The sequence below is a fragment of the Cervus canadensis genome, chromosome 24 (genome assembly GCF_019320065.1).
Source record: "Cervus canadensis isolate Bull #8, Minnesota chromosome 24, ASM1932006v1, whole genome shotgun sequence".
Classification (NCBI taxonomy): domain Eukaryota; kingdom Metazoa; phylum Chordata; class Mammalia; order Artiodactyla; family Cervidae; genus Cervus; species Cervus canadensis.
Window position 1 is genome coordinate 1,712,755 of NC_057409.1, and position 22,643 is coordinate 1,735,397.

General features: G+C 51.7%; 1 protein-coding gene across 1 annotated transcript in view; it reads left to right on the plus strand.

The window, feature by feature from the left end:
* The window catches only part of IGSF21 (immunoglobin superfamily member 21), a 270,374-nt gene that overhangs the window by 122,964 nt on the left and 124,767 nt on the right, over positions 1-22,643 (plus strand). The gene's annotated exons all lie outside the window — the stretch shown is intronic.

The following is a 22,643-nucleotide window of genomic DNA, read 5'->3' on the forward strand; positions in this document are numbered from 1 at the left end:
GTTACCAACATCGAACGCACTGACTGCAGTGTAATTAAAGAACGCTGAAGGGTGAAATTTGGGGCATGAGGATTTGGGTAATGCTTTTGGCAGAGGAGAGAGAACAGGACAGCTTCCTGCCTTCTTAAAAATCAAATTACAGATGTAGTCTGCCTTCTAATCTGATTACACACAGGACTGGTGTCTGTCACCCCAAGGTCTAAGGGGATCTGAGAAGGGATGTTGATAGAGATGAGAAGATGCCCACCTTCCCAGGGCCCTGGTGTTGGCCACAGGAGAACCAGCTTTGGGCCTTGGGAGCAAGTGTTGGCCTTTTAACGGCCGAGAGACATCTGTGTGTCTGGACCGGGCATCCCAGCCTGGTCTCGCTTTGCCACAAGACGTCGAGGCTGGCTGGGCTCCGGAGAAGCTCGAGTTGGCATTGACGTTCTTGCCGTGTGGCACCCAGGTGTGCAAAGAACAGGGTACCGCCATCTTGGGAATGGGTTGGGTGGAGATCTCCCCTTCTATGACCTGGGTTCCTTTTAACCAACATCACTGTTCTCCATCTTAGCGTAGTAGCCCCTCCTATTTAGAATCACTCCGAGGACTCTCCATCCAAGCTCAACAGGGGTTGGCAAAACCCTTCGGTGAAGCCCGGATAGTAAACACTTTCCTCTCGGGGGGCTGTATGGTTTCTGCTGCAACTACCCAGTTCTTGTTCCAGCGCAGAAGCAGCCACAGACAGCATGTCTATGGGACGGCATGGCAGCGTTCCCGTAAAATTTTACTTACGGACCCTTGAATTTCGTGTAATTTTCATGTGTCACACAGCCTTCTCCTTTTTAATTTTTTCAACCATTGAAAAAGGTAAAACACCACTCTGGGCTCATGGGTCACACAAAAACGGGCTGTAGGCTGTGTTGGTCCACCGGCCATAGTTTGCCAGCAGCTGGTCAAAAACCAACCTCTGCTAAGTTGTGCTGCCCTTTCTTCAAAGTGAAACCAATGGGTGATACAGTCAAGTGGAATTGCTCTGGAGGTATCGGGTGTGGAGTGGAGAGCGGGTGGGAGGTGGGGGTTGGGTGGGCACCGCTTGGTGAGGTGCCCTGGAAATGGTTCATCAGGCATCTGGAAACGGTTCCTGAGCTCCTTCAAGCTACCGCCATACCCAAATGCGGTGCAAGGAAAGCCAGCCTCAGAGGATCCTGCTGGGGAGTCCTCACCATCCGAGCCTTGACTCAGACCTGGGCGCCTCAGCCTCCTTGCTGTCGGTCCAGCCTTGCTTTGAACCATTCCCTATTTTCGGCCTTTTGAGTCATCATTTTCTGATCGCTGTGCTTACGCTGGGCGCTGTGACCTGGGTTCCTTTTAACCAACATCACTGTTCTCCATCTTAGCGTCGTAGCCCCTCCCATTTAGAATCACTCCGAGGACCCTCCATCCAAGCTCACAGCCACCCGGGACCCACAGGTGTGAATCTGACATTTGATTCCCCGGAGGGCCCCAGCTTCAAGTGAGGTTTCCTTCCTGGAGAGATCGCTGGGGCCTAGAGAAAGTCAAGGCATATGTTAAATAGTGCCGCGAACCGCATCGCTAAGAGGCGTATTTACATGATACGGGAACCGCTTGGCTGACACACGCTGTGAGCGTCTCATTAGCACCTGGCAGAGGGCTGCGACAAATTAACTCCGCTCGCTGCCGACGATGGCACTGCGTCTCTGCTCGACCCTCCGTGGAGTGAGGGGTAGTGAGAGGCTGGCCCGGCTGGCAGAGAGAAACGCGGAGACCCAATGGGAACAATAGGGGTGAAGACGGGAGGCGTCTTGGAAACAGGAAAATACCAGTAGGCATCTCATTGCTCCCCCATCCCTTGGAGCAGCTATCCTCACTCTTGTTTGAAATGAATGTTCCTGCATCAGTGGTGAAAATCCCCCTGCAGGGGTGGCTGCCGGGGTGGGGGCAACGGAGTGCCAGGCCCAGGTGTGGGGAACCACAAGCAGCCTCCCACGTGGTTCACCTCTGCGTGCTCTGAAAACCGGGGATGCCCAGGTTCCAGGGCAAACAGAGACTCCCCTTCCCCCTCTCTACCCCAGTGCCGAGCACCCCCGAGTCCCTTCACCACACCGCCCCCCCTCCCCGACCTCCATCCTGCCTTGTGATCCCATCGACTGCTTTAAAAATCAGTTTTGTCTCTTACGGGTGTCGGGCCCTGCATATTGGGCTACGGGAGGCTGCACTAATTAATTTATTTTCTTTCGTTTCACATCCTTTGACCTGACAGCGTCTGGAGTTGGGGTGGGGTGGGGTTGCAGATGTATGCAAATCACATGCAAATCGCGCGCTGAAGCCAAGTGCTGGCCGTCTGATTCTGTGGCTGGAGCGCGGAAGCGGCTCCCCTGATGGGGCGCTGTCCCTGGGACCCGGGGAGCCCCGCACGCCTGTCTGTGGCGGTGGGGCTGGGGCAGAGGCCGGGCCGGGAGCAGGCCGCGGGGAGCAGCTCCAGGCGGCCAGGCCTCTTCTTCCTGCTGCCGCTCTGGCCTCCCCTCACCGCCCCCTCCTTTCCCAAGGAGCTGGCCGAATGGCCAGAGATGAGAGCCGACCGCAGTGGGGGCTCCGGGAGCCGAGACCGACGCGGGGCTCCTGGAGGGACTGGGAGAAGCGTCAGTGGAAGCCCCGATCTCCCTTCCCGGCCGGCTCCCCCTAGGCAAGCCCCAGAGCTTCATTCCCTGCCCCGTCTTCCCCGGCCCCTGCTCCCACCCCGAAACAGGGGGCTGCGGAGCGGTGTTGTTTTGTTTGTTTTCTGTACGTCTGTTTGCTCCCCTCCCCAGCTTCCTTTGCCCATCCTCCATGAATGAGCTCACAGAGCCCGGCTTGGAAGGAGATGAATAGATTACACAGGCCCAGCCAGGGCTGTGTCTCCAAGCCCTTTAGTCGGGAAAAGCAGGTCATTGTGATGAGGCTGCCTCTGCACACTCCGCCCAGTGGGCGCAAAATGACCCAAAACATGTGTCCTGTCCAGCAGCCTCCCCTCTGGTCCTAAAGGCAAGAGCTTAGCAGTAGGGTCATCCTAAGCTTTCAGAAGTGTAGCGAATGCATTGGATTCTCTGGGTAAATTGAGGGAGCTGATGGAGTGGTGTGAAGCAAAAGGGATCCTTCCCTCAGGGTCAACAAGACCTCTGGCTCAGCATTTGGGGAAAGTCTTGGCTTATGGAGCCCTTAGGGCTGGGGTAGGTGAGCAGGGAAATAGGAGGAGGTGGCGAGGGCCCACACCTTGGACACTTTGCCCCAAGGTAGAGCCAAATTACAGACAAAGATGATGAAACTCTAGAAGAGACTCAAGAAAGTGCACGTGGTCAGAGCCCCTGGGTCTGTGCTGTCCACTGTGGCAGCCACTGGTCACAGGTTGCTATTTACATTTAAGTTTAACTAAATCAGGTTAAATTAGAAGTTCATTTCCTCAGTCAAACTTGCCACATATGATTAGTGGCTACCGCATTGGGCAGAGCAGGTAGAGAACATTTCCATCACCACATAAAGTTCTATTGGACAGCCTGCTGTAGATAATTGAAAAAAATGTCATGGCCCCTCCTTGGAATATCCCGTGTCTTCCTGACAAGGGAGTGCAAGTGACTGCTCTTTGAGCCAGTTTTCTAGGCAAACTCACCCTACAGTGAATTTCAGAAAAAGTGAATTGTGTTTGTTGTGTAACTTACCATCACTGGTTTGCAGGGAACGAGAGGACAGAAGAAAGATTGTCATTCTCAAAAGACGTCTTTGGAAACAGAGAAGACATCAGGGAAGTTTTCAGGCCCCTGAGGACCTGGTATCATGGTCATCTCCCCACGTTTTCTCCACTGTTGTGTGGGTCCCCCTCCCAGATTTGAGCTTTGCGGTCTTCTCCAGAGCTTGGGCACGTAGCTTTACTTTTACTTGCAAAATAGACAGTGGCTAATAGGGTAAGGGTGCAACCCCACACTTGGCCAATAGGAGGCAGCCACCTAACAAGCAGCTGATTTTAGCATTAAGATTGGGAGCTGGTTCTAGAACACAGGGCTTCCCTGATGGCTCAGTTGGTAAAGAATCTGCCTGCAGTGCAGGAGACCCAGGGTCAGTCCCTGGGTCAGGAAGATTCCCTGCAAAAGGGAATGGCTACTCATTCCAGTATCCTTGCCTGGAGAATTCCATGGACAGAGGAGCCTGGCGGGCTATAGTCTGTGGGGTCGGGAAGAGTCAGACACGACTGAGTGAGTAACACTTCCTTAACATTTCATTTTCATGTTGACACAGGCTGGTGGGATCGTGAAGCCTGTTTTTCAGATGAAGACATGGGCATCCAAGAGGACTGTGCCTCGGCTCATGCTGCCCCTCCCCTGATTTCTGCAGGAAGTTCTAGACACTTCCTCCTCTGTGATTCCTCTGCACTCCAACTTCTATCTCATTAGGTCCAAACACCTGTCGGTCCACTGGGTCGTGAGCATCCCAACCACAAAGGCCACGTCTTTTCCCCATTACATCCACAACACCTAGTGGAGAGTCACCTCAGTAAATATTTGTTACGTGAATGGAGGTGGAAATACACATTTTGACAGACCACGCCAGGTAGCCCACTTCCAGATCAGCTTCTGTGTCCAGCCGATCGCATCTGTCTGCTCAGGGATTGAGTGTGGGTCTCTGTATACTCAGGGGCCTTTATGGAGTGTGGGGTTGGGGGGAAAGGAACATTTCTCATTTGGGAATGCTGTCTAAACTCATTTACTTGGAGGTCACCTGCCCAGCAGGCAAAACCAAAGGTCTGTTACTATCACAGAAATCCATTAAACAGCCACAGAGAATCCTGGGAATTTAACTTTTCACAGCAGTTTTATTTTATCATCTTTCCTTTGTTTCATCTCTTTCCTTCACAATATGTTCCCAAGAGCTGCGCTGGGCCCAGGTTACAAGGCCGCAGTAAGAGAACCATGGCGCTAGACAGAGAGGCGATCTGCCGTGAGTGATAGCACCGCTGCTCTCAGAAGCCCCTTACCGCGCCTCTTCCGCCCTGTGGGGAGGCTGCGCCTGGGTGTTTGTTTAATGGTCGGAGATGCCTCCTCCATGATGCTGCTTGGCTGGGGTGAGGTCCTGCTCTGGGGCTCCGCTGGCTGCCTCTGCAGTGAGGGTTTAAGGCTGCTCTGAGCCATTAGAGAAAGGATTAAGCCTGGAGGCTGGGCACATGACTTTGGGCAGTGACCTAACCTTTCTGCTTTAGAAACCTCATCTGAAATTGGGCATGAAACCACATGCATTGTAGGCATAAATGAGATAATGTCCACAACTAAACAAGCCCAGTCCCACTGCAGTCCTTTTATTCCACCCAACAAAAGCTATGGGAGCAGTTCAGAAATGGTAACCATTTGTCCTCTCATGTCTCTTGGTAACAAGGGATCCAGAGAGAAGTTATGAAACGAGAGTGGAAGGTGTTGTTGGAGGACCGCCGCGATGAGATTCCCGGAGTTGCATCCTACCACCCGCCTTGCCAACAAAGACGGGCAGAGAGGATACTTAAAGCTGGTACCCTCTTTGTCGCTACTTGGTTACGCTGATGAACTCACTGGACTTAATTCTTGGAAATGTGATTACATGGCTAAACCACTTCAATGGATCTTAGCTCTCTCCAAGCTTCCCTTGTGGCTCAGCTGGTAAAGAACCTGCCTGCAATGTGGGAGACCTGGGTTCAATCCCTGGGTTGGGAAGATCCCCTGGCGAAGAGAAGGGAAAGGCTACCCACTCCAGTATTCTGGCCTGGAGAAGTCCATAGACTGTATAGTCCACGGGGTCACAAAGAGTCGGACATGACTGAGTGACTTTCACTTTCACTTAGCTCTCCCTGAAACAAGAAGTTATTTCAGAATGGCTTTACTGGCATTGGCTCTCTGTCAGTCTCAGTCCTTGACGATGTTTTGTTGTCTGAAACAAAATGGAAAATGATGATTATAAAGGGTCATTACAGTCTGATGATATCATAAGGGCAGGAAGGCAGGTATACTCCTGGTGATGAGTGGAGACCAGGGCCCAAGTCCCAGAGGACTGGGCTGCATCACTCCTTGGCCCTCTGGCTTGGCGCCCAGCCTGGCAGCCACTCAATCTGGCTGCTCCTTGCTCCCCTCCTCTCAGGTCTTACAGATCCAAGGTCTGGGGGGGTGGTGTAGGGATGAAGGGAGACAAGAAGCCGTCTTCACCGAGCCAGGGTTCAGCTGGCTGAGCTGGCATATCCACGTCTCCACCCTCCCCCTGACCTCCCAAAGGGGCAGGCTTTTCCTGATGAGGAAGGTGCCATGCCTAATTTTGTCACACCCGTCACATAAGAGGAGAGAGAAAGTACCAGGGAGAAGGCCCACCAAAGGACAACTGATTGTAGAGTAAACGTAATGACACATAGGAAGGAAGCAAGCATCTTTCTGAGTCTAGTTCCATTGCGGTCTTTTAGTTCCACCCTCAACTATAGATTGTGTCCATCCTGAACCTCTATCAGACATCTACTCCGTGGGGTGGAGTGATGGGAGCAACTTTAAGCTCCCTCTAGAGGTCACGGAGTGAATTGCTACTCTTGCAAGCCCCGATCCTTGGTCTTGAAGGGAAGTTCGGTTGCAAAGGAGCAGGAGCTGTCTATTCTGCCCTTTAGAATTTTCAGCTGCTGCTGCTGCTAAGTCGCTTCAGTTGTGTCCGACTCTGTGCAACCCCATAGATTGCAGCCCACCAGGCTCCCCCATCTCTGGGATTCTCCAGGCAAGAACACTGGAGTGGGTTGCCATTTCCTTCTCCAATGCGTGAAAGTGAAAGTGAAGTCGCTCCATTGTGTCCAACTCTTAGCCACCCCATGGACTGCAGCCCTCCAGGCTCCTCCATCCATGGGATTTTCCAGGATGGTAAATCCTGGAAAGATTTACTGGAGTAAAGAGGACTGGAGTAAAGAGGACTGGAGTGGGGTGCCATTTCAGAGGGGCTAGTAAAAGCATACAGACAGCTGAGCCTCATCCTACAGTTACTGCATCAGAGTCTTCCGGACTGAAACCTCAGGACCGAGTCCTGGAGTTTGGGAAACTGGTAGAGGAGTTGCTCCATTCATTCATTCAACATTCGTTCAGCGCATGGTGATGAGTCAGATGCTTCGAGGCACTGGGAGCATGTCAAGGAACAACACAACAAGATCGAAAATTCATGGAATTTACTGGGGGACCAGGAGGCAGCTAAAAAGACAAGCAAGAAAACACCAGACAATGACAAGTGTGTGCTGAGTCACTTCAGTCGTGTCCAACTCTTTGCGACTCTGTGGACTGTAGCCCACCAGGCTCCTCCATCCATGGGAATTCTCCAGGCAAGAATACTGGAATAGGTTGCCATGCTCTCCTCCAGGGGATCTTCCCAACCCAGAAATCAAACTCAAGTCTCTTATGTCTCCTGCAGGCAGGCAGGTTCTTCACCACTGGCTCCACCTGGGAAGCCTTAAATGATAAGGGCGGAGACATCATTAAAATAGACTGATGGGATAAAAAGGGATTGGATGGTCAGGAAAAGACTCCCGTTTAAACTGAGACCTCAAAGGCAGTAAGCACCCCAGCATGCCACGAGGGGGAAATGGAGCACTCTGGCTGAGGAAGGAGCAAAGGCAAATGGCCTGTGTTGGGGCCGAGCTTTGTATGTTCAGGAGCAGAAGGAGAGCCCACTGCATGGCTGGAATGAAGGGAGCGAAGGAGAGATAAGAGAAGAGGTGAGGAATAGGGGCAGGACCACTCACCCAGGCCTCGAGCTTCAAGCCATTGGGTCTGGAGTGGTTCTAAGGGCATCAGGAAGCTTTGGAGGACTTTTAAGCAAGGAAGTAGCAGGATCTGGTTACCTTTACTAAAAGATCATGTCTGGTTGAATGGACCATGGGAGGTAAGACTGGAAGCAGGGTTTTTAGAACAGTTCAGCCAACAGTGGCTTGGGTGAGGATCAGGACTGTGGTAGCGGAGATGATGGAAGGGCAAAGAAACTCTACTGTGACTTGTAGGTAGAGTCCAAAGGGCTGGCTGACATGCGGAGGGGGAGGGAAAGGCAAGATTCGGGATGGCGCCTGGCTTCACAGTTTCACCACCAGATGTGGGATGGTGCTGCTTACTGAGACTTGGGGGGTACCCGGAGGAGAAGGTCGGAAGGGATTTTTTGTCAACCATATTAAGTTCCAGGTGCTGCTAGGATGTGAAGATAGAGCAGTCAGAGGAGCAGAGGAAGCTAAATCTGGGGTCCTGGGGAGAGGTCAGAACCAAGAGATTTACCCTTGGAGGTCAACAGAGTATGTATGGGCCTAAAGTCATGGGCCTAGATGAGATGACACCCAGGGCAGAGGGCGGCAAAGAGCACCCAGAGCGGACCCTGTGCACTCAGAATTTAGAGACAGAGAAGCAAGCCAGCGAGAGATGGAGAAGCAGCAGCCAGCAAGATATAAAGAAAGACGACGGAGTAAGGTGTCCCGGACCCCCAAGGAAGAAAGTGGTCCAAGAAAGAGAGAACGGTCATCTGCATCCAAAGCTGCAGGGAGAGGACGTAAAGTGACCAAGGAATGTCCATGAATTTTCAGCATGGAGCCTGCTGGGGGCCTGGACCAGAGGAGCCTCCTTAGAGGGGGTGCAGAAGCCTGACTGGAGTGGGCGGAGGGGAGCACTAAGACCAGCTGTGGCAAAGCCTTGAGGTTTGGACAATTAGAAAAAGTTGACCTTGAGCTTCTGGGCAAAGCTTTGCTGATAATGTAAAGACATCGTTGCTTCTATTTGGTCCATCTCCATTTGCATGTCGTTCATCAGCTACCAAATGTGTTACCAATTCCAAACTTCCCCAGTCTTCCAATCTGGAACTGATGGCATCTCTTCTTCAAGGCTGTGAAGGTGTTTGCATAGCAGAGTCTAGAGGGATACAGCAATGCATTTAGTATTTGAAGGAAAGATCCCAGCTGTATCCATCCCATGAACTCAGCGGCCTGTGGATGTCAGCCATTCACGGGGCTGGAGATGCAAAGAAGGAGATGGTGAATGCCCTTCCCTCCAGGGGAGAACTTCCAAGTCCAGGTCATTAAATTATAATGATCTGTTTCCTCATCTGGTAAATGGGCTTGATTCACTTCCCCTAAGCATCGCCCAAGAACTGCATTTTTGACTCTTTTGTTGATTATGATGGCTACTCCATTTCTCCTAAGGGATTCTTGCCCACAGTAGTAGATGTAATGGTCATCTGAGTTAAATTCACCCATTCTAGTCCATTTTAGTTCACTGATGCCTAAAATGTCGATGTTCACTCTTGCCATCTCCTGTTTGACCACTTCCAATTTGCCTTGATTCATGGACTTAACATTCCACGTTCCTATGCAATATTGCTCTTTACAGCATAGGACCTTGCTTCTATCAACAGTCACATCCACAACTGGGTGTTGGTTTTGCTTTGGCTCCATCCCTTCATTCTTTCTGGAGTTATTTCTCCACTGATCTTTTGGGCACCTGCTGACCTGGGGAGTTCCTCTTTCAATGTCCTATCATTTTGCCTTTTCATACTGTCATGGGGTTCTCAAGGCAAGAATACTGAAGTGGTTTGCCATTCCCTTCTCCAGTGGACCACATTCTGTCAGACCTCTCCACCATGACCCGTCCGTCTTGGGTGCTCCACACGGCATGGCTTAGTTTCATTGAGTTAGACAAGGCTGTGGTCCATGTGATCAGATTGGTTAGTTTCTTGTGACTGTGGTTTTCAGTCTGTCTGCTGTCTGATGGAGAAGGATAAGAGGCTTATGGAAGCTTCCTGATGGGAGAGACTGACTGAGGGGGAAACTGGGTCTTGTTCTGATGGGAGGGGCCATGCTCAGTAAATCTTTAATCCAATTTTCTGTCGATAGGCAGGGCTGTGTTCCCTCCCTGTTATTTGACCTGAGGCCAAATGACGGTGGAGGTGATGGAGATAATGGCACCTCCTTCAGAAGGTCCCATGCAGACACCGCTACCCTCAGCGCCCCCGACCCTGCAGCAGGCCGCCCCGGTGGAGACCCACGCCACCACCGGAGACTCCTGGGCACTCCCGGGCAAGTCTGGGTCAGTCTCTTGTGGGGTCACTGCTCCTTTTCCTGGGTTCTGGTGCACAAGCCTCTGTTTGTGCCTCCAGGAGTCTGGTCCCCAGTCCTGACTAAGTTCTGGCAGCTCTATGGTGGGTTAATGGTGACCTCCTCCAAGAGGGCTTATGCCACACGCAGGTCTGCTGCACCCAGAGCCCCTGCCCCTGTGGGAAAAGCTAGTGGAGGTGACGGAATTCCAGTTGAGCTATTTCAAATCCTAAAAGATGATGCTGTGAAAGTGCTGCACTCAATATGCCAGCAAATTTGGAAAACTCAGCAGTGGCCACTGGAAAATGTCAGTTTTCACTCCAATCCCAAAGAAAGGCCAGGCCAAAGAGTGCTCAAGCTACTACACAGTTGCTCTCATCTCACACGGTAGCAAAGTAATGCTCAGAATTCTCCAATCCAGGTTTCAACAGTATGTGAACTGTGAACTTCCAGATGTTAAGCTGGTTTTAGAAAAGGCAGAGGAAGCAGAGATTAAATTGGCAACATCTGCTGGATCATCAAAAAAGCTAGAGAGTTCCAGAAAAACATCTACTTCTGCTTTATTGACTATGCCAAAGCCTTGGACTGTGTGGATCACAACAAACTGTGGAAAATTCTTCAAGAGATGGGAATACCAGACCACCTGACCTGCCTCCTGAGAAATCTGTATGCAGGTCAGAAAGCAACAGTTAGAACTGGACATGGAACAACAGATGGTTCCAAATAGGAAAAGGAGTACGTCAAGGCTGTATATTGTCACCCTGCTTATTTAACTTATATGCAGGGTACATCATGAGAAACACTGGGCTGGATGAAGTACAAGCTGGAATCAAGACTGCCGGTAGAAATATCAATAACCTCAGATATGCAGATGACACCACCCTTATGGCAAAAAGCAAAGAAGAACTAAAGAGCCTTTTGATGAAAGTGAAAGAGGAGAGTGAAAAAGTTGGCTTAAAGCTTAACATTCAGAAAACTAAAATCATGGCATCTGGTCCCATCACTTCATGGCAAATAGGTAGGGAAACAATCGAAACAGTGACAGACTTTATTTCCTTGGGCTCTAAAATCCCTGCAGATGGTGACTGCAGTCATGAAATTAAAAGACGCTTGCTCCTTGGAAGAAAAGTTATGACCAACCTAGACAGCATATTAAAAAGCAGAGACATTACTTTGCCCACAAAGGTCCATCTAGTCAAGGCTATGGTTTTTCCAGGAGTCATGTATGGATGTGAGAGTTGGGCCATAAAGAAAACTGAGTGTTGCAGAATCAGTGGTTTTGAACTGTGGTTTTGGAGAAGACTTTTGAGAGGCCCTTGGACAAGGAGATCCAACCAGTCCATTCTAAAGGAAATCGGTCCTGAATATTCATTGGAAGGACTGATGCTGTAGCTGAAACTCCAATACTTGGGCCACCTGATGCGAAGAACTGACTCACTAGAAAAGACCCTGATGCTGGGAAAGATTAAAGGCAGGAGGAGAAGCGGACGATAGAGGATGAGATGGTTGGATGGCATCCACCCATCCAACTGACTCAATGGACATGAGTTTGAGTAAGCTCCAGGAGCTGGTGATGGACGGGGAGGCCTGGCATGCTGCAGTCCATGGGGTCACAAGGAATTGGACACAACTGAGCGACTGAACTGAACTGGAGGCGTCTCCCAGGGGTTTGTGTGAAACACAGGAGATGCCTACAGAACAGCCACCTCCCTCACCCCAGCACAGGGGCAGGGGGCTTCCCTCAGGCCCCTTTGTCCTCTTTTCCACCTGGCCGAGTCCTGCTCATTCCCTCCTCTGTGAGGCCATCTGACCGCGCTCACCAGGCTGAGTTCTGAGATGCTCCTGCTTTCGCTCCCTCAGCATTTTGTGCGTTCTTTGATTAGAGAATCACCCGGGACTCCATTCATCTTGTCTTCGTGTCTGTGGCTGAGTTTTGCTTATCTGCTTCTCTGATGTGTGCCGTGGTACCCACAGGACCAGAGTCCTTACTCGGCATCTCTGGATCCCGAGGGAGTGACTGGATAGGCCCCTGAGGAGTGCTTGGAATCCCAGAAAGTAAGTCCAATATGCTGTGTGTATTATTTAAGGAAAAGGGACCCAGTATTCTCTAAGGGGTCCGTGACACCCCCTCAAAGGTTGAAACGGCAGCACCCACTGTCCAGGGCTTGTGAGGGTGGAATGTGGAGAGCATCATTACTGCCACCCGTGCGTCACCAGGGTGGCACTCAGGATGGTCTAGGAGACCAAGAGGCAGCAAGGCTGTGACAGAAAGCCTGTGGTCCCTAAGCTTTCTGGGGACCCAAGCGGGTAGGGATACTGCAGTCAGCTTCAGGTGGGAAGAGCGGGGTGGTTTGGGCTCAGTCCAGATGCCACAGGCCAGTCAACCCAGACGGTGCACAGACACCCTTGGATGGAGGAAGGAGATAACAGGAAGGAAAGGAACGCTTGCTTTGGCAGCTCTTCACTGCTCTCTCTGGCGCGAGGAAAGGGGTCCTGACGAGAGAAATCTATCCTCTTTGGGGGATTAAGATCAGGTTTCTGATATTGGCAATGAGACCATTTCTCTCCTTGGAGGTGCTTACCTAAGGCTGATAAGAGCTCTTGGCTCCCGAACTGTTGGTGGTGGGGTGTGGGGGAGGCTGCCAACAGTTGGAGTGGGTGACCGAATAAACAAGACTTTCTGCTGGCACAGGTGTGGACTCCACCAGTAACAGGCTCCACCGCTGAATGTCTGTGCAGAGAAGATCAGACAGACTGGCAGATCCAAGGTGGACGTACTGGTGGGGAGTTTGTCCTCCCCAAATGCACAGACAAGAAAAGACCAGGGGCTGGGGGCAAACTGTCCTGCTGCGTGACCTTGAGCAAGTGACTCCCCCTCTCTGAGCCTCGGGAATGTCATCAGTAAAATGACAGAGTGAAGTGAGATGGTCTCTATAGGCTGTGCTCTTTCCCACTTTGCAGCCAACACCCTCTCCTTCGTTCTTTCACCCCCAGCAGACCCAGCCCAGGGGAGAGAGCTGGCCCTTCCTGGCCAGGTTCTGCCTGGAGCGAGGCTTAGGCAATTTTGCATCAGGGCAGAGATCCCAGCCAGAGACGTTGTCAGGCCGCTGAGCCAGTGGATGCCAGAGCTATATTAAGCCCAGAGTGTGATTTCCAGCCGACTCTGCCTGGTTGAGCCCTGCTGGGTTTAAATGACAAGGGGGCTGACTTAACTTGTCAGAGGAGGATTAAAGGTGAACTTCCGCTCCAGCGCGCCAATGACATAAAGGAACAGGACTGAAATGAGAGATGGCTCCCAGAAACCCAGCTCTGAGTCCTCCTCCCTCCTAAGTCCCTCCTCCCCTCCTCTCCCCACCTCCTCTGTGTCGGGCATGTCATCTTTACGTGAAGAGCAGCAGTGTCCTCTCCCCAAGGGCCTCAGAGGTGTCCCTAGGGCCATCGCAGTCACCTGGATGCAGACAGGCACAGCCTGGCCCTTTTCTAAAACACTCTGCAGCTGCTGGGCGCTTCATGAGAACTCCCTGTCACCTTAAGAACCAAGAACAAGGTCATCGGCGCAGCACGCAATGTCCTTCATTCAAGCCCCGTTGGCTGATTTCCTCCAGCCTGGCTTCCTACCGTGTCCCCAAATGGGCCCACCGCTGGAATCACACGGCCTGTTTGCAGCTCTTGGAGCATGCCAATGCTCTTTCCCACCCCCACGCTGATGCCAAGGCTGCTTCCTCTGCCCTCAAAGACCTTCCACCTCCATCTGGCAAACTGAGTTGCCCTCAAGGGCAGCTGCAGTGTTACCCCCCGAGACCTTTCCCCATCCTCTGTTCCCTTCCATCTTCTTCCTTATGCAATTGCCATGACCCAGGCTTCTTAAAATACTCAGAACTCTACCTTAGAACTTAGCACACTGGACATTCACGTTCATTTATGCAGCAGGTTTCTTGAGCACCTACTATGTGCCAGGCATTAAGACTAGAGCAGTGAGTAAGAACAGTGGTGTTGCTGAACGAGCTAGTTGCTCAGCCGTGTCTGACTCTCTGTGACCCCGTGGGCTGTAGTTCACCAGGCTCCTCTGTCCATGGGGTTCTCCAGGCACCAGTACTGGAGTGGGTTGCCATGCCCTTCTCTGGGGGATCTCCCCAACCCAGGGATTAAACCCGGGTCTCCTGCATTGCAGGTGGATTCTTTGCTGTCTGAGCTGCCAGAGAAGCCCAAGGACACTGGAGTGGGCAGCCTGTCCCTTCTGCAGGGGATCTTTCTGACCCAGGCGTCGAACCATGGGGTCTGGTCTTTATGGAGTTTGTAGTTAAGCAGGTAACAACTATTGCCTAGAAGACTGTTAAATTTCTTTGAAATTGTGGTAACTACTCCCCAAAAGGACAAGTGCCTGCTATCTAAGAGCTCGCAGCCGGGGATTAATCACTGGATGTCTCCCTTCCAGAATGTAACCGCCTTGTTGGTAAGGACCAGTGTCCAGGTTGTGTCTGAGCACATAACTCAGGGAATGAATGAATCAGTGTGACCGCCTGTGTGACTGAAGGACGTGGAACTAAACTCTTAGTTGATGAGGTAAGTCATTTTCTTACAAGTGGAGCTTTTCCACGATGGTTGGGGATGACTTGGAGACTGGTGAGTTCCCTGCCCCTGAGAGTGTCTGAGTGAATGTTGCAGGGGCTACCTGTCAAAAATGCAATGAAGGGCTTCCTTGGTGGTCCAGTGGTTAAGCATCCACCTGCCGATGCAGGGGACACGGGTTCAATCCCTGGTCTGGGAAGACCCCACGTGCCACGGGGCGGCTAATCCCCTGCACCTCAGCTACTGAAGCCGGCACACCTGGGGCCCGTGCTCCCTGGCAACGGAGGCCTGTGCACCACAGCTAGAGAAAGTCCGCGTGCAGCAGTGAAGACCCAGCGCACTCAGAAATAAATAAGTGTACAAGAAAAATTAAATGCCATAGAAAGGATTTATGTCTTCTGGGCCCAAGGGAGCCCAGAGCAGGATGACCCTGTCCATTTCAGCTCCGGAATTCTGTGCTGCATCACGGTCAGCTGCCCAGTGATGACGTCATGACAAGGCGGGGATGGGGCCTCCACTTGGCTAGCCCACCCATCCAGTGTGGGACACCAGGAATCAAGAAAGTCCTAGATCCCCCAGCAGGAGGGTGGCTGCGGATGTTCTGGGAATCTGCTTCATGTGGGTGCCCCACCCCTGAGTGACCATTCAAAGGAGAGGAGGCGTCAGATACCTGGGGGGCTGAGAGGGGATGTGCGTGTGTGAAGAAGTTAGTAAGAGCAGAGAGCAGCCGGAGGTCTAGTCAAGCACAGCTGCGTTCACACCGCCCTGCCTGGGACTCATCATCGCGGCCTCTGCATTGCTGTTGGGACAAAGACCGAATCCCAGGAGTCTGGCCCCTGCCTGCCTCTCAGGCGCATCTTCTGAGTTCTCCTGTGAAGGAAGAGGCTGAGGGCGTTCAGAGACCTCAGGGAGCCTCGGTGGGGGACTGGGGAAGGACGGACAGGGCCCTGCAGGCTGGACCTTCTGATTCCCTGTCAGAGCCCGGGAGACTGAGCTTAGAGGTGGGTAAGCTACTTGCTGTGAGCTGTGCTCCTAAAGCGGGGTGGGTCAAAGTTCAAACCTGCTCTCTGGCCCCAAAGCAGTGTTCTTTAGTTAGCTTTCACTGAAGGCGGGAGGAGAAGGGGACGACAGAGGATGAGATGGTTGGATGGCATCACCGGCTCAATGGACATGAGTTTGAGTGAGCTCTGGGAGTTGGTGATGGACAGGAAGGCCTGGTGTGCAGAGTCAGACATGACTGAGCGACTGAACTGAACTGAACTGGAGGTTGTAAATACCCTCCTGAACCCTGCTGGTGGGGTTCCTCTCTCCTCCTCCTCCTCAACGCCGTCACTATGGTTTAGGTCCAGCACTGTGTTAGGGACATTGACAGAATCACCCCACTGGGTCACCACAGAAGCCATTTGATGCTGGAACTATTGTCCATTTTAGGGATGGGAACACTGAGGCTCAGAGAAGTAAAGCAATTGACCCCAAGCCCTGCAGAAAGTAAGATGCAACAGAGTCCGTCCTCTGGCCTGACTTCCTTGCAGCACGATCTTCTCAGCATCCAGGCTGGTCCACAGAGCGGACTGGGGCCATCTGGATCCCTCTTACAGAAGCGCCTTAGGTCTGGCACAGGGTGAGCCTGAGAAGGCGGGGGGCCAGGGCAGGGCTGGCCACCTCAGGATGCCCTTATCATCACACAGCCACAGCCTCCTGTCTGCAGAGGCGGCGGTACAGATCCTCGCCGGGGCTGTCAGGGCCGAAGGAGGACCCCGGGGGGAAACACAGCTTCCGCCTGCAGAGACGGCACAGGCAGCATGGTTCACCTGCCCCGAGACAAACACACAGGCAGAGCAGACAGGTGGAAAGGACAGGGCCGTCTCCGTCCACGCCCCTCCCCGCATGCCCCTCCCTGCACGCACACACACCCAGGGCGCCTGCCCACATCCCTTAGATGAACATGGGAAAACGTGTGACGCTACTGTCCAGCGCTGGGTCTGGGCAGCCAGTCTTCACGAATCCTGCTGATGAGGGAGACAGGTGGCCTGGATTAGTGTGGAAAATCTGAAATGGAGACTATCCTTCAAGAAATGAATATGCTGATTATTATTATTGTTGTTATTTTGCAAGGCGGTGGAGTAACTCAGATGAGTCAAAACAAGTGTTGTCAAGTGGGATCTTGGGGGACCTGCTTTCATGGTGATAATAATCACTTTAATTGGCACATTAATTATATGTGAGCAGGTGCTTCCAAAATAATTGAGGGTGTTGGAAAGCTGTTTATTTCCACTTAAGGAACAACCTGCGCAGAGCAGCGGTTCCAACACCGAGATGCCGTCCCGCTTGTGCTCTGCTAGGCGAGCCACCGAGCGGAGCCCCGCCCGCGTCTGGGGCTGTTTCGGAATTAGGAGTGGGCAGAGGGCATGACCAGCAGAGGCCAGGGCACGTGCAAAGGCCCCGAGGGCAGCCCGTGGAAATCCCACTGGGCGCTGGTGAAGAACAGAGGAAGAGAGGAATGAGGAGGCTGAGAGCAGCAAGGAACCCGAGCGGAATGAGCCAGAGTTTAGGCTCCAGGAAGTGGAGCTTGACTTCTATCCCCGGGGTGCATTCGAAGGATTTTAAGCAAAAGAGCAGTAGCATCCGGTTTTACAAATCTCTGGACTTCTCCTGGAGAATGTCTGGTAAGCGTCTCAGACTTGATACGGCCAATACAAAATTCGGTATTTCTCCCCCAGACCCATTCCCATTGTTTGCCAGCTCAGTAAATGCCATTACCATTCATGACTCAGCTCAGTTCAGTTGCTCAGTCATGTCCGACTCTTTGCGACCCCATGGACTGCAGAACACCAGGATTCCCTGTCCATCACCAACTCCCGGAGCCTACTCAAACTCATGTCCATTGAGTCGGTGATGCCATCCAGCCATCTCATCCTCTGTCGTCCCCTTCTCCTCCTGCCTTCAATCTTTCCCAGCATCAGGGTCCTTTCTAGTGAGTCAGTTCTTTGCATCAGGTGGCCAAAGTATTGGAGTTTCAGCTTCAGCATCAGTCCTGCCAATGAATATTCAGGACTGATTTCCTTTAGGATGGACTGGTTGGATCTCCTTGCAGTCCAGGGGACTCTCAAAAGTCTTCTTCAACACCACAGTTCAGAAGCATCAATTCTTCGACAGTCAGCTTTCTTTATAGTCCAACTCTCACGTCCATACATGACCACTGGAAAACCATAGCTTTGACTAGATGGACCTTTGTGGGCAAAGTAATGCCTCTGCTTCTTAATATGCTGTCTATGTTTGTCATAACTTTTATTCCAAGGAGCAAGCGACTTTTAATTTCATGGCTGCAGTCACCATCTGCAGTGATTTTGGAGCCCCTAAAAATAAAGTCAGCCACTGTTTCCACTGTTTCCCCATCTATTTGCCATGAAGTGATGGGACCAGATTACTTAAGCCAAAGACCTAGGGGTCTTTCCTGCTCCCCCATTCCCTTCCCTTGCCTCTGCCCCCGCCCACAGCTCTTCCGCTGAGCCAGCCCGCAAAGCGTACCCTGCACCCATCTTCTGGATCCCGGCTGCTCCCCTGGTCAGAGCAGCCTCTCTCACTGCCTGGAGGTGACAGTCTCCCCTCTCTTCCACCACCCAGCCTTGGTGGGTGTTCCGTAAACACCCTGGAAATCCACTGTTCCTCAAAGTCCAAGGTGACCCGACCTGATACCTGATGTACAGAACCCTGTGTTTGGCAGTGTTCCAAAGAGGACCCCACTGTGCCTCAAGGAGTGTGTGGACCAGAGGTGAAGAGGCCACTTAGCAAAAGAGGTGCTGGAGGCAGAGAGATCTGAATCCAGGCCCAGGCCCCGCCTCCTTCTGTTCCGTCTCTCAGCCTCGACAGCAGTGCCTGTGAGATGGGCTGATGATAACGGTACTAACCTCTCAAAAGTACCCCAATCTGGACAATAAATCACGCTGTTTGTTGCCAACTCCCAGCTTACAGGAAGTGCTCTCCATATGTTAGCTCTATGTGATGGCGCTCTAGTTTCCCGGGCACACGGGCTGCAGGACAGCGTGCCAAGACCCCATCCGGGTGTCAGGCTGAGATGGCAGAGGCGGGGGTCTCTGCTTTGAAGGGGTCGTTGCAGGGGCCTTCCTCTGGTCTGAGAGCACGTGCTGGAGGGAGACCGGCTGGAGCCTGGAGGGAAGTCCTTCAGTGGCTCCCTCGAAGGAATCCAACCGCATTGCCGATAGAGCAGTGGCTGAACTGTTCTGGCCTTTCTAAGCTATGTGTACTCTCTACCGATTCTTTCAGCAGTTAGCTATCGAGGGTCCACTGTGTCCCAGGCAGCGTGCGAGGTGCTGCTTCAGAGAGCTTCTGCCTCTACAGAATGAAGGAAGGAAGGAAGGAAGGGAGGAAGTTGGGGAATGATGGAATGAAGGAAGTCGGTGATGTTTGCACGTTGCCCTTTTATGCAAGCATCTTACTGACACTTGTCAGTTCTAATAGGCTTTTTGTTTAATTTTGTTCTTCTGGCAACTTACTAGAAAAGACTTGATGCTGAGAAAGATTGAGGGCAGGAGGAGAAGGGGGCAACAGAGGGTGAGATGGTTGGATGGCATCACTGACTCAGTGGAGATGAGCTTGAGCAAACTCTGTGAGATGGTGAAGGACAGGGAAGCCTGATGTGCTGCAGGCCGTGGGGTCGCAAAGAGTCAGACAGGACTGAGTGACCGAACAGCAACCATATGATTTGCAAATGATGATCTTTCTCTTTCAACACCTGAGAGACAATATCTCATGATGTATAAAAGGACATGTTCTGGGACCAGATCACTGAGATTCAAACCCTAGCTTTGCCACTTAGAAACTTTGTGACTCTGAGCAAGTTACTTTAAACTCTCTGTCCAGTTTTCTCATCTCATACAATGAACTTAGGACAGTGCCTGGCACTGTATAAATGTTGGTATTGTCATTACTCATTGAACTTATTACAATTTCTTACTTTATTCCACTGCCTAAAACATTCAGCATGCTTACAAAATGTTTCCTTGTCTTATTTTTGTTTTTTGTAGGGTTGCATTTAACATTCCGTGTGGTATTTGCTGCCAGTTACCAATAAATACTATTTTTGTCATGTAAAGGAACTTTACTTCTATTCCAATTTCACTTAGAGTTTTTATAAAGAAAAATTAATTAAGTGCTTCTTAAGAATCTATTGAAATAATCATATGGTTTTTCTCCTTTAATTTACTAGTGTAATGAATTATGTTGATAGTTTTCATAATATTGAGCCTCCACTGGGTTTTTATAATCTCTTTGAACAAATATCTTGTGTCCCAAATTAAAAGAACTCTCAAGTATTTATACTTTATTATTATAAATGGAATCGTTTTCATCGGATTTTCTGTGGATCTCTGGGATATAAGAATGCAATGCAATTGATTTTTTTGTGGCTTTATCTTGCATCCAACAAATTAGATGAATTCATTTATTCTCTCTAATAAGCATGTGGTGGCTTTCCTTGTACTCTTTAGGCATTCAATTTCCCCAGCTGACATTTCATGTCTTCCTTTTTTGCATTTTTTGGGTAGATTTCATTTATCAGTGAACAAGTATGCAATGAGCTCCTGGTATGTGCCAGGCACTGAGTCAGGCTCTGCTTCCTCGATTACTCTTGCTATGTTTGGAAGATGAAGTTGTTGGTATACTTTCTTTGGCAGATGTATTGAGAACAGAGGCCTGAAGACAGGAAAGAATCCCACCATGTCCCAAATGCACTTAGATTCTGATCAGGATTCAAACACCATTATCCTCATGCCAAGCATTCTCCTGACTGATACCCCCTTCAGGAGTAGGAGTAGTTAACCTTGCACCCCAAGGGGAACCAGAACCTTGCAACCAGACCTCCCTGCAAAAAAGCATCATTTCTTGCAGGGAAGGGAAGATAGATGCCCTGACTCTGAAACCTGGCCTTGAACTGTTCAGCTCTCTGTCCCTCTTTCTGCCTTTGAATCTGGAACTTGCTTGAACTAAAAAGGTGCTAATATCTCAGTTCATTTTTCTCCCAAGCAGCCCTGAGGAGCTGAGGATAGGGTTGCAGCTGGCTGTGCTCCCAGACTCGACCCCTGAACCTGTGGGTGATGCTGTCTTGCTCCCCGAATGAGCGTCTCTGAGAGACTGCACCTCGGTCCCCAGCAGTCTCTGCTTTGGCCAGCACTCCTGCCGCCTCGGGCCCCACATCTCCTGCCTGTCGTCCTACTCTTGGTGTTTCTGAGCTCATTACCCCTTCTCATCCCTGGACAGACAGGCGCACTCCCTTTGCCAGCCTCTCACATCCCTGGGAACTTGTGCCTTGTAATCTCCCTCCATCCAACACCAGTCAGCTTAATTATCCTTCTGGAGCTTCGGACTGCAGCCTGCAGCTCAGCCTCCGTGGTCTCCTCGCCTCCGGCTTCCCGCAAAGATGGCAGCTGGTGTCTTGCTGTGATGTCCCTGAAGTCACGCCTGCCTGAGAAGGCAAAGGGAACCGACACAGCATGGGCGCTGATCCCCCGGCCCCGTGCGTGGGATGCCTCGTGTTCATTCACACCAAACCACTGTGTGGGTGTGTGGTGGCCTGTTTAGCCTGGCCTGGTGGCTCCGAAGGGCTGTGCTGCCCACACAAGCCCCAGGCTGGAGAGCCTCCTGGGGTCCCAGGCAGCCCTGGGCTCAGCCCCTCCACCCCAGGTTCTCAAAAGACTTGGGGAAATTCATCAGCTGCTGAGGCTATTTGGAAGCTGCTTGGGGTTCAAGCAGGAGACAACGAATCCCTCCTGGTGATTTATGTCATGCCAGGCTTTAAGCTAGGAGTTGTCCGTGTACCACCCGAAGCAGGAGCTATAAGCAGCCCCATTGCACAGACAGGGAAACTGAGGCTCGGATATAGGATTTCCCACAAGTGCAGGGCTGGAACTCGAACTCAGGTCTTTCTGACCCCAGAGCCCCATGCTAGCTGTATTCTCGTTCTCCTGAGATGGTCAGTCAATGTGTATCTTCCATTTCACAGGGGCTGCCAGCCTAGATGACCCAAGGGTGGGGCCGCTCTGTTAGGCTTCCAGAGTCAAGACAGGGGCTCTGACCTGTCTGGGGGCTGGAGCAGCAGGTGTATATTCTTCCTCCTCGGGGCCATCAAAGCCCCACCTGGGACCGGCCCCCACAGTGCCCCCTGCGGCCTGTCTCTGCCCTGTCTGGTGGGGGGAAGGAGGGCATGTCCTTTGAGTGTGTTTCCAGAGCATTTGGCAGAGCGGGGCCTCTAGGGATGGGAACAAGGGGTGAGTTCCCGCAGCCACCCTGGAGCTCCGGCCAGCGAGCCTCAACCAGGAGCAGCCCGCGGTGGGGCTGGCAGGTCACAGGCCTCCAAAGCCTCTGTCCCCTTACCTGGAAAATGAAGGGAGTAATACCCTCCCCTGCCCCGAGGGACTATGAAGATAAAATGAGAATATTCTGGCAAGTGCTCACCACAGTGCCTGGCAAGTAATATCAATCACAATATAATAGAAGCGAATGTTTACTGAGCACTGGTTTTAGACCAGACACCGTCTAAGCAGCTCACATTGGCTCCTTTAATCCTCACAGCAACCCTATAGGAAAGTACTCTCCTTGGCCCCATTTTACAGATGAGGAGACTGAGGCACAGAGAGGGAAGAGCTTGCTCAAGATCATACCGCTGGTAAATTAAAGAGGTGGGATTCTAACCGTGGCGGTTTGGCGTCAGTGTCTACACTCCTATTTAGTGAGTACTTCGAATTATCAGCGGCCTCCCCAAGCCTCTCCTCCCATGCATTCACAGTCTGCCCATAGAGCGTGAGCAAAAAGGAGTGAACACTCAAATGGAAAAGCCAGGCATAGACAGAGGTTTCTACAGGGCACGGAGGATGCTTTCCTAGCCCTGGAGAGAGGTGCCCACAGAACACGCCAAAGGGGCTGCCAGCTGGTTGGGATTGCCGATTTCCCGCAGCTGAGTCTGGGCCGCCCCCCTGCCTCT